At 47.2% G+C, this 9,715-nt stretch overlaps 1 non-coding gene across 1 annotated transcript; it reads left to right on the top strand.

The window, feature by feature from the left end:
* The first annotated feature begins 8,499 nt into the window (after positions 1 to 8,499).
* LOC118452694 lies at positions 8,500 to 8,658 on the top strand. Its single transcript, XR_004842495.1, has one exon. It is a non-coding gene; the product is annotated as a U1 spliceosomal RNA (small nuclear RNA).
* The last annotated feature ends 1,057 nt before the right edge of the window (positions 8,659 to 9,715 follow it).

Genomic DNA, 9,715 nt, shown 5'->3' on the forward strand with positions numbered 1-9,715 from the left:
CAAGAGCCTCTCCGGTTTTGGGGTGGGGGGGGGTGGGGTTAAGTCCCAAACGGCTTTAGTGGCCTGCAAGCAATGAGATAAACCACAGTGCGTTTGATCAGTGGCTTTTCACACCACCACCACCCAAAGTCTCCTGTGAAGCCTGTGACCACCTGCTCTCTGCTTTTGGGAGCCTGCTGGAAACCCACCATACTTTCCAAAATGCCCAGAGGCAAGGAAAAGCTGCTTTCCCCATTTGCCTAAACCTGAAGCTCCCTTTAAAACAACAGGATTAAATGGTCTATTTTTGAAAGCAACAGGCACCCAGCTCTTCCCAGAGCAAGAGACAGCATCCAGGTAGCATCCCCCTGCACCCCCAGCCAGCCTTGCAAAGCTCACAGCCTCCCCAAGCAGGTGACAAATCAGCTTTACCTCTGTGACAAGGAGGGGAAATCTCATTTTATACAGCATAGGGGAAGGAACATTGGCAAAGCTACGACCAGGACACGGAGAGTTATTCTCAAAGAAATGAGTAGGGAGAAATGGAGCTTTGCTCATGTGAGCTATGAGCTGGAATGGAAACAGGGATTTCCTCCTGCCTTTCGGCTCCAGCAAGTATATAGCAGTTCAAGCAGATACCAGATTTACTTACAATAGTCCCACGCAGAAGAGGAAACCCCAAGGAGAGCCCAGGGTAACACATGGGAGGGACACCACCCTCAAGCCCCCCACGTCTCCTCTCACAGCATTGGTAACCAAACTGCCCCCAGGAAGGCTCACGAACCTCCCTGATGCAGGCAGATGGCCAGATGCTGCCTGAAGCACTTGTCACCCCCCTCACACTCAAAGTTTAAGGCATTCTGGGGTCATTTCAGGGGTGGGGCGGGGAGGGAGGGACAACACAGACAGCACATGACACTCAGGTCTGAACAGAGGCAGCTCAGTTTGTGCCCCTTCTAGGTGGAACCAGGGTTAAATCCTTGCCCTAAATAGCCCCCAGGGCACAAGCATCCAGACACCCATCATCTTGGTCCCACTGAGGGCCCCCCTAATTTTTAGCCAGGGATTCCCAACCACCGTCCGCCCCCCGCAGTGGCCGCACACACCTGCTCGGAGGCCACGGGGCCCGATTCGCGCTGCTGTTCACACCCCTGAGGGCCACCTTCCCCATCGCTTGTGCCTCCTCTCACCCGAGAGATGGAGCACGCAGCCCTCCAAGCTCAAAAAAAGCCAGATATTTCTCCTGCATTTATGGGGTGTTTTTTGGTTTTTTGTTTTTGTTTTTTAATGCCATAAGATAAGTATCCTCCTCTATACATCCTCACAGTTTCTAAATAATAATAAATAAAACCTACTGGCTGACCTATTGGCTTAATCCAGACCCAGCCACAGTTCAAGCAAATAACATCCATCCCAGCAGCTGCAGCCCAGGGCAGAATTTGGGCAGGATGGAGCTGGGGTCCACCCCAGCGTTGCCTCATCTAAGCCCTTATAGTGCAGTAACAGCCTCACTCCATAAGCAGCTGGGGATTCCTGCCTGCAGACCCCCTCCCAAACTCCCCCAGGCACCTTAAAAACCAAAAAAGGAGTAAATTACTGCAAATGGCATCATAGAAAACGGCAGTAAAACTAGGTATAAGACCCAGCATCTTCCACCCAGAACCTAGCAATGTGCCATCTTCTCCCCCTTCACCAAGGAAAGCATGCATGGCTTCCTAAGCCCCAAAGCCTCCATTTGCTGAGTGTGAACAGCCAGACTTCAGCCCAAAGGCAACACAGAGGAACATGGGATGACCTGCTTTTTTTTTTTTTCCCCCCTATTTTTCTCTTTTTCACACCCTCCTGGTCCTGGCTTTCCCTGAGAAATTTCCTCCAAATTACCTCCACTGTGGTACTGCACCACCAATTTATTTGGAATTTGCACGCATGATCTTATTCATTGCATCACGGTGACACTGTCAGGCAAAACCATGTTTTAATGATGTTGGAAGACTACATTTATTATAGCTTTGAAATTTCCACCCTACTGGGACAGTAAGAAATTTTCCCTGGTGATCCTAAGAAATAAGCACTTGGTCTCTGCAGAATTCAAGGTTTCAAATAAAAAAATATCCTTAGCACTCAGCCGTACCGAGAGCCGACCAGAAGAAATGCAAACCAGGGAAGCTCTGTCTTTGTGCTGCCAAGCTGCTTCGGCAGAACAAAATTAAGCATCCCCTATCCCTTTCACAGCTGCCCTTCAAAACTTTGGGAGGCTTTGAACAAAGGAAAAGGTCTGTTATAGACAGGTCAGGTCTCCTGGGAAAGCTAGAAAGGGACCCTAGAGACCAGGAAGATCCCAATTTTTAATATATAAATATATCATACTTCCACTTGGCTGCTGGCTAATAACTTTAGGTTTCTAGCCAAAAGGTGACTGCTGGATGTTTTCCAGCAACCACACAAATTTATATTGGGAACATGCAAACCAGCACCCCACGAAGAGGCTGAGAGGAGCCCCAGCTTCTTGGGCTGCTGTTGCCCACCAGATCTGGGGGATTTGGGTTGTGAGGAAGACTCAGGAGCTTGACTTGCACAAAAGCAGCTGCAACTTGTGATGCTGGTGTTTGAGATGAGTGGAAACACCGTAACAGTCCACGCCAGGGAAGGAGGTGCAGGAAACACTGCCAGCTACATCCAGCTTCAAGCAAAAGTGGCTTGAAATGGACAGCTGGGGAACACCAATTTAAAGGAAAAAACAGAAAAGTGCATTGGAAGAGAAGAGGGCCAGGGGAAGGAGCTGGGAAATGAAAAGTGAAAGAAGAAAAAACAGAGATAAAAGGACCAGATGGGCTAGAAAGAGGGAAAGAAAAGGGTAACCCTTTAACTACATCGTTTCTACCCAAGAAATTTCTATTTTAAAAGGATATATAGCTTTCTTGGAAAGCTCTGTGCCATAGGACTGCCATCAAGCTTACAGGACTATTGCAAAGCAGGCAGCACACACTGCAAATAGCATTTGTCAGACAGAGCTAAAGGGACACCACTATCGCTTTAAAAATCGTATTTTTCTGCTTTAAAAGGTTTCACTGCTGTTGTCACAGTAACAAGATTAGGTGGAAAACATTTTTCTTCATGCCCTCCGTGTGTTTGCGCAGTGCTCGCAGGCAGCCCCAGACACTTGGGCCAGTCCCCCCCTCCCCAAACCCAACTGGTGAGAATAATTAGCAAAGCCTCATCAGAAATCTTTGTCACCTAAGAGGAGAAATCCAGGTAGTTTCAGTACCTGAAGCTATTTTTAGGTGATTTGTGTTGTTTCTAATTGGTTCTGAGATAAGATTATTATTTTTTTTTAAATGGCATCAGTAGGAAGCTTTGTACATCTCTGAGCTTTAGCCCCCTGGAAATGTGAAATATATATACACACACACTTTTTTTGTGGAGACGTCTTAAGCATCATGTCACAGCGCAGGGGTGTTTGAAAGGGCTGGCTACAGTCAAGAGACAAAAATTGAAACCAGCTCATCTCTCATCACATCTGCGTGGCAGAAATGCAAGTACTAAATGAGCTACATAAAACGTGAAAACTCATCCTAAATATTCTTTACCGTGAGAACACCAGCCCTGATCATGCTGCCAGCATTGGAGATGTTTGATGGCGTATTACATGTAACACACAGACTAAGAAAATTAAAACCCCCCAGGAAACCTGAGAGCTCAGGTTCCCAGGCAGGCTGAGCACCTGCACCAGCATGGGGAGAGTCCTCATCCTCCATCAGTCTCAATGGCAGCTAATTAACTAATTAGCTTGATCACTCCCGCCAGACTTACAGGGAAGGAGTGGCAAGACCCCCTGCTCCAGCTGGAGGTGGTACTTGGGGCCTTCCCAGTCCAGGGACATCCCAGTGGGAGGATGGTGGTGGCTCCCAGAGCAGCTGGGATAGGTCTGCTCCCACCCACAGCCGCTGCATCAGCACCATCGCGTGGAATTGATTCAGCCAGCATGGCACCACTGCACAACTTCGCCCCATAGCCAGTTTGCACGCTTATGTTTTCACCAATGGTTTTGCACCTTTCTTCCTCACAATGCGTTGCTTCCAGCTTCGAGGGACTGAGCTGTCCCTCCCACCACCACCCCCCGCACATACACCGTCACGTTTAGCAACATCCAGACATGCCTATTAATTTTTCTGAGACTTAGGCGAGAATATTAATTGCATTCCAAAGGCATTCAGCACACAGCAAATTAAGAAAAAGCATTTTACACCCCATGTCGTATCCAATGAGGAAGCAGAGCTGCAAAAAGCTATTATTTGTGGAAATCAAAGCACATCTGTGCAAAGTGCTGTACAAGTCCCCGCTCTGGCTGCAGCAGAGCTCCAGCCTCCTGCATGAGCTCCTATTACAAAGCAAGCCCCCCAAAAACTTTGAAGTCTTTGCCTTGCTTCATTCCCACTTCAGCAAAACCTCTTAACTCTTGGCTGTGAATACTAAGTCCTCGCTACTTGCATCCCCACCCCGAAAGGAAAGGAGGTGCTGCTCCTGCATCCCACCGTGGCAGGCTCTGCCTCAGCATCTTGCCCGGCTTGACCCGCCACGGGGAGGAATTGGGATGCACAAAGGCCAGCGATGACACAACAGCTAAACCCAACTGCATTGAGGAGGTCAGAGAGCTCTCAGTATGCAGGTCCTCTCGTTTTTCTGTGCAACACCCCTTATGTTTTCCCAGCCATAAAATTGATGTTTATCTCGCTGCTAACTGCCTTACAGAGATCATTACACATTGCAAATTCAACCATTTGCAGATAAAACGAGCACAAGCAGCCTGGAAACTGTCACACCGCCCCTGTCGCCTTGCCACATTGCAATGCGTTACAACCTTTAAGCTGAAAATTAACATATAAAACCAAGATGCCTGGAAATATTCACTGGGCAAACGATGAAAACCAAGCAGAGGTAATTCCTCCACCCGCCCCACACCACCCCCTGCTCAACCGGGGAAAATTAATTTTTAAGTGAGATGAATTCTGAAGCTATTCTTTGTGGAATTAAGGAAAAAAAAAACCAAACCACACAAAACAAAAAAACAAGAGGAGGTTATTCTTTCTCATTTAAAATATCTTCGCTATATGAAATGTCCCTCTGGATCTGTGTCTGTTGGAAAATATGGAGGGGACAGAAGGCAAAGAGGGGGATGCAAATGCCAATAAGCCCCAGAAGAAACATCACAGCTACAACTGCTGCATCTCGTGGCATAGGTGCCACGAATGAGCAGGGGAGGGATGCTGAGCTCGTGTCTGGATCAGACCACATGGCTGGGTCTGCCAGCCCTGCTTGTGCCAATGCCCTCAGAGATCTCCTCCTCGCCCCACGTACCTTCAGGCTCATTTTCTGGTGGCCACAGAGGGACCTGGACCCAGACTCTTTTCCCAGGGTCTCCAGAGAGTGCCAGAGAGAGAAAAGCTGATAGCTTGGAAATCTTTAGCTCTGAGGTATTCCAGGGTGTCCTTTTGAAAAGATTGCCATCTTGTGTCTTTTCAGGCACTTGAACATTGGTTGCCTTCAGATTTGAGACCATGGGTCTCGTTCAGGAGCTTTATTACACACAATCAGGAACAATAAAGACCCTTGACAGTTACAGATGGCTTCGCTGTGTCCTGTTCTTAGTGCTACCTTGTAAAGTCGGACAGTAATGTTTCCCTCATTTTTTTTCATCTCAATTTATGACTCCTCTACCACGAAAAGCCACTTACGCCCTCCACGGTTACATATACCATATCCTTCAAGGCCAGTAAATCATAGTCTCAAGTCACGTCAAATTTTGCGAAATAAAACTAAATTGCAGTTGTCCTCTAAGGCAAGAAGCTGCAAAATTGAGAGAGAACGAGCTCTGTTTAAAGCTAGAGATCTGGCCAGCAGCCTCCCATGGTGTGCAGGGGCAAGGATCGCCAAAAACCTCTAAGCGAAAAAGAAAAGTCTGATACAAGGGAGCCCAGGGGACCCTCTGTGCCACCCAGCAAGCTGCCTCTGTGGGTACTTCCATGGTCTAATGGCAAGAGTTAAAACTGTTCTGAACTCTCAGGGTTTCTCTGTATAACCTGAGCCTCAGGTCCCCACCAGCAGTGTTTAATACATTGAGGCTCAGTCCCTGGACTGGATTTGTGCTTGGAAAGAAAACCAGGGGGCTGATGGGATCATAGCTTCTCATTTTAAGGGCTTTTTGTGCAGACAAAAGTTAGAGAAGTACTAACACAGCAGGGTTTCGCTTGGCTGAGCCCATCTGGGCTCACTCAAAATGCTGGGCACCTCACCAGGGACTGGGGAAACTGAGGACAGAGATTGAGCACAAAAAACAACGTTGACCCCAAACCCACCTTTTACATTTTTCAGGGGCATAGCGACTTGTCTTTTCCCTTCTGCAGCAAAGTTAAACTTTCATGACAGCTGAATTAACTTGGAGAAGAGCCAGTGCTGGGGACAGAGAGCAGCGTGCTAGAATAAGAGATGGGAAGACCTGTACCACTGCTGTGCTGGCTAATTCCCCTCCCCATGTCCCACGCAGCTAATTTGCAGGGGGCTCTGATTCCTCCCTGCGTTGCAGATTCACCATCACACCATAGCACAGCATCCAGCCTGGCACAGACACCAGGACAACTGTCTCATGCCATACAACTGTCTCTCAGCAAAACCCCTGCAATAAGCACTGCTATTTTGGAAAATCCTATTTAAAAGTTTGCTCCATGGTCTAAGCTCAGGAGGATTCTTCGCTTCGCAAGGTGACCTCGCACCACATCGCATGAGCCCAGAGCATGAATAAGGTGCAAGCTCTTCATGTGGAACAACGCCCTAGAAGCGAGAAAGATCCAACCCACAAAAAAAAAAAAAAAAAAAAAAAAAAAAAAGAGGAAAATTATGAGCAGCCATGACAGAGACAAGGAAAAATGCAAAACATCTTGTGCCAGATCCTTAGCTGATAAAAAAACCAATGTGCATAACATACAGCTTCGGGCTGGGATACACTTATCCATCTCTGAATGTTTAATGGGAGCGTACGCATCAGTTAATCAGCAGCACAAGACACAAAGCATTTTGTACCTCCTCTCCACGTGTTGTGCAATTAAAAGGCTTCTCATTCAGGCACAGAGAGAAAAGTCAAGGGACTTTGGCTGTGAAACATCCATTATTCAAAAGTGTATCCATTATTCAAAGTTTTTCTTAAAATCCTATTGTCAGCTTGAAAGGAAAAAGAAAATGAGTTTTTGAAAGCTGTGCTCTGTTGATATTCCACTCCAATTTTTGCTGATTGTAAGTACTAAAACTCCAGACATTTTGAAGAGCTGAAGAAATCCTTCACGGTTCCTGAGGAAGGCAACACCCTGTGGGTAGTTGCAATTTCCCCCCCCCCCGACTTAACTCTACCTAGCAGCGCTGTGATACACCCTGGCTAACAGCATGCTCCTTTCCCAAACCGTTCAGCTACCCCAGCATGAGGCCAATGAGCATCTATTCAGGAGAAGGCAACAACAAATTACTCAGCAAGCAGTAGCAGATACCCACCATTGCAGCTGACAAGCTTACCAACACCCGTATGCTCGGCTCAGCTGAGTAAAGTCTGGGGTGGGATGCACAACCTTCTCACAGCACCCGGGAGGTTCAGCACAGGGTGCCAGGACTAGGCTGCAGGAGGTCACCTGGGAAATGAGTCCCAGGGTGTCTCCCACCGCCCAGGTGTGGGTGCAGTGGAGGGGGAGGGGGGCAGCAGGCCCCACAGAGCCAAAGCAAGGGACAGCCCAGCACTACCACAGCTCCTGCTGCAAAGGGAAGACACTGGGATAAGCAAACAGTGCTGCTCCAGGAAAGACAGCACACAGGAACCACTGGGATGGTGGAAGACCTCCAACAAGAATGACAAACAGTCAACTGCTAACACTAAGATAGAAAAACAAGTAGCAAAGGAAGTTTTACCTCCACTAGGGGTTGGAGGACCTGAAGAGCAGTAAAAGACCCCAGGTCCAGGTATCAGGCACCTCTGCAAGGATGAGGTAGATCTAAAGCCTAGCTGATAAGGTAGTCCACAGGGCAAAATCAGGTCTAGAGAAAGTACTCAGGTCAGACATGCTTGGCTGAGTCTAGAAAGCAGCAGCATCTAAGGCCAGCCTGGCTATATTAAGCTAGAGAGGGGTTTTCCTACAAGCACAGTTTAGAAAAGAAGAGAAGCCCCAGGCTGACCTTATATAGGGCCCCAGGCCCATGGGTGGGGATGCTCAGGTGAGGCCAGTCAGGGTCAGTAAAGCTTTTTGAGGCACAGCAGGGGCTTATGGAAAGGTAGAGCAGGAGAGGGTGGGTTTCTGCTGTGGGGCTGGCTGATGAAGGAGGAAGTGCTGGAGTGGAACAGTTGTTGAAGCTGGGCATCAGGTTAAGAAGTAGTGACCTAAAAGCCTGAAATGTGTTCCACAGTCACGAGGTAACAAAGGTATTCAACTACTTTGCCTGAAATAACTATTTGTGAACAAAAAGCAGAAGCCTTTGAAAGGCTTCAATATACTTACCTGGCACGGGAAACACCATGATCAGGAAAGTGGTTTTCCCAGGGCAAGGCTTATCCCTGTACTCTGGGTGTGCTGACCCCTGTGATTTCCCCAAATACAGGAAACTTGACTGCATAATTTGTGCTAGTGGGGGACTGTGTTTGTGTTCTAAAAAAAAAAAAGTCACCATCCCTGGAGGTATTTAAAAGACAGGTAGATGAGGTGTTTAAGAATATGATTTAGTGGTGGGATGGCAGGGTTAGGTTAATGGTTGGACTTGATGATCTTAAAGGTCTTTTCCAACCTAAACAATTCTATGATTCTGTATTGTTGATAGGGCTGTAAGGTGTGGGAGTCTCTGAAGACCTGGAGCCTCTTCTACAGGATCAAGAAAAGATGTGGCAGAGGTAAGCAGCACTTAGTAATGAGGGGCTTGTTTCTTCAGGACTTGCTGTAGCAGAAATAATATAAAAAATACTGTTAGACTTAAAATCAATTTGTTTAGGTTTTCTGTATCTGTAGTATGTAACTACATTGTGGACCCCCCATGGTGTGACCTGGACACTGAAGATATTACTTCAACAAAGCCAGCTGATGGAAGGATGATGATTGAAGGCTGATAAATGCAGTAACCTAGATGTAATGTGTGACTTTATGTCCTTAAACATTGCTGGACGCTCAGTGGGTGCAAGAGGGTAAGGGTCCTGCTCTTCCACTATCACGCTAACTACTTTACTACAATCAGACCACTAACTTCAGGTGTTGTCAATCATTTAGGGAGCAGCTTGAACATATAAAATGAAACCGTTGTTCAGTGGTCTTTGCTGACAGCTATCTTCAAGCAGCACATTTGCCTAAAGCACAATGATGCTCCAATAGTGGATACTTGTAGAGTGCTTCCAGGACACTAAAATGAGCTGGATGTTATCTACAGGACAGCTACAGCTCACAGCTTATTTGGATAAATTCTTTGCTGCAATAGACCATTTTCTGCTATTACCAGTGAAATAAGCTAAAAAACCCACTTCTTTTCTTCTGCAGTGAGAAGCTGTGCATAACGTGATGAATTTGCAAAGCTTTTAAAGGATGGATGAGAGTTAAATAACTTCCTCTGGGGTCTAAGGCACTGCAAAGCAGGACTGGAGTTGCTGCCGTAATAAAGGCACGCTAAGAAAGCCAGGAGGGCTATTGCAGCAGAGGAAGCACTTTGTAATCGGAGGCAACGCTGG

This window comes from Egretta garzetta, unplaced genomic scaffold (assembly GCF_000687185.1).
Source record: "Egretta garzetta isolate BGI_Z169 unplaced genomic scaffold, ASM68718v1 scaffold187, whole genome shotgun sequence".
In the NCBI taxonomy this organism is placed as follows: Eukaryota; Metazoa; Chordata; class Aves; order Pelecaniformes; family Ardeidae; genus Egretta; species Egretta garzetta.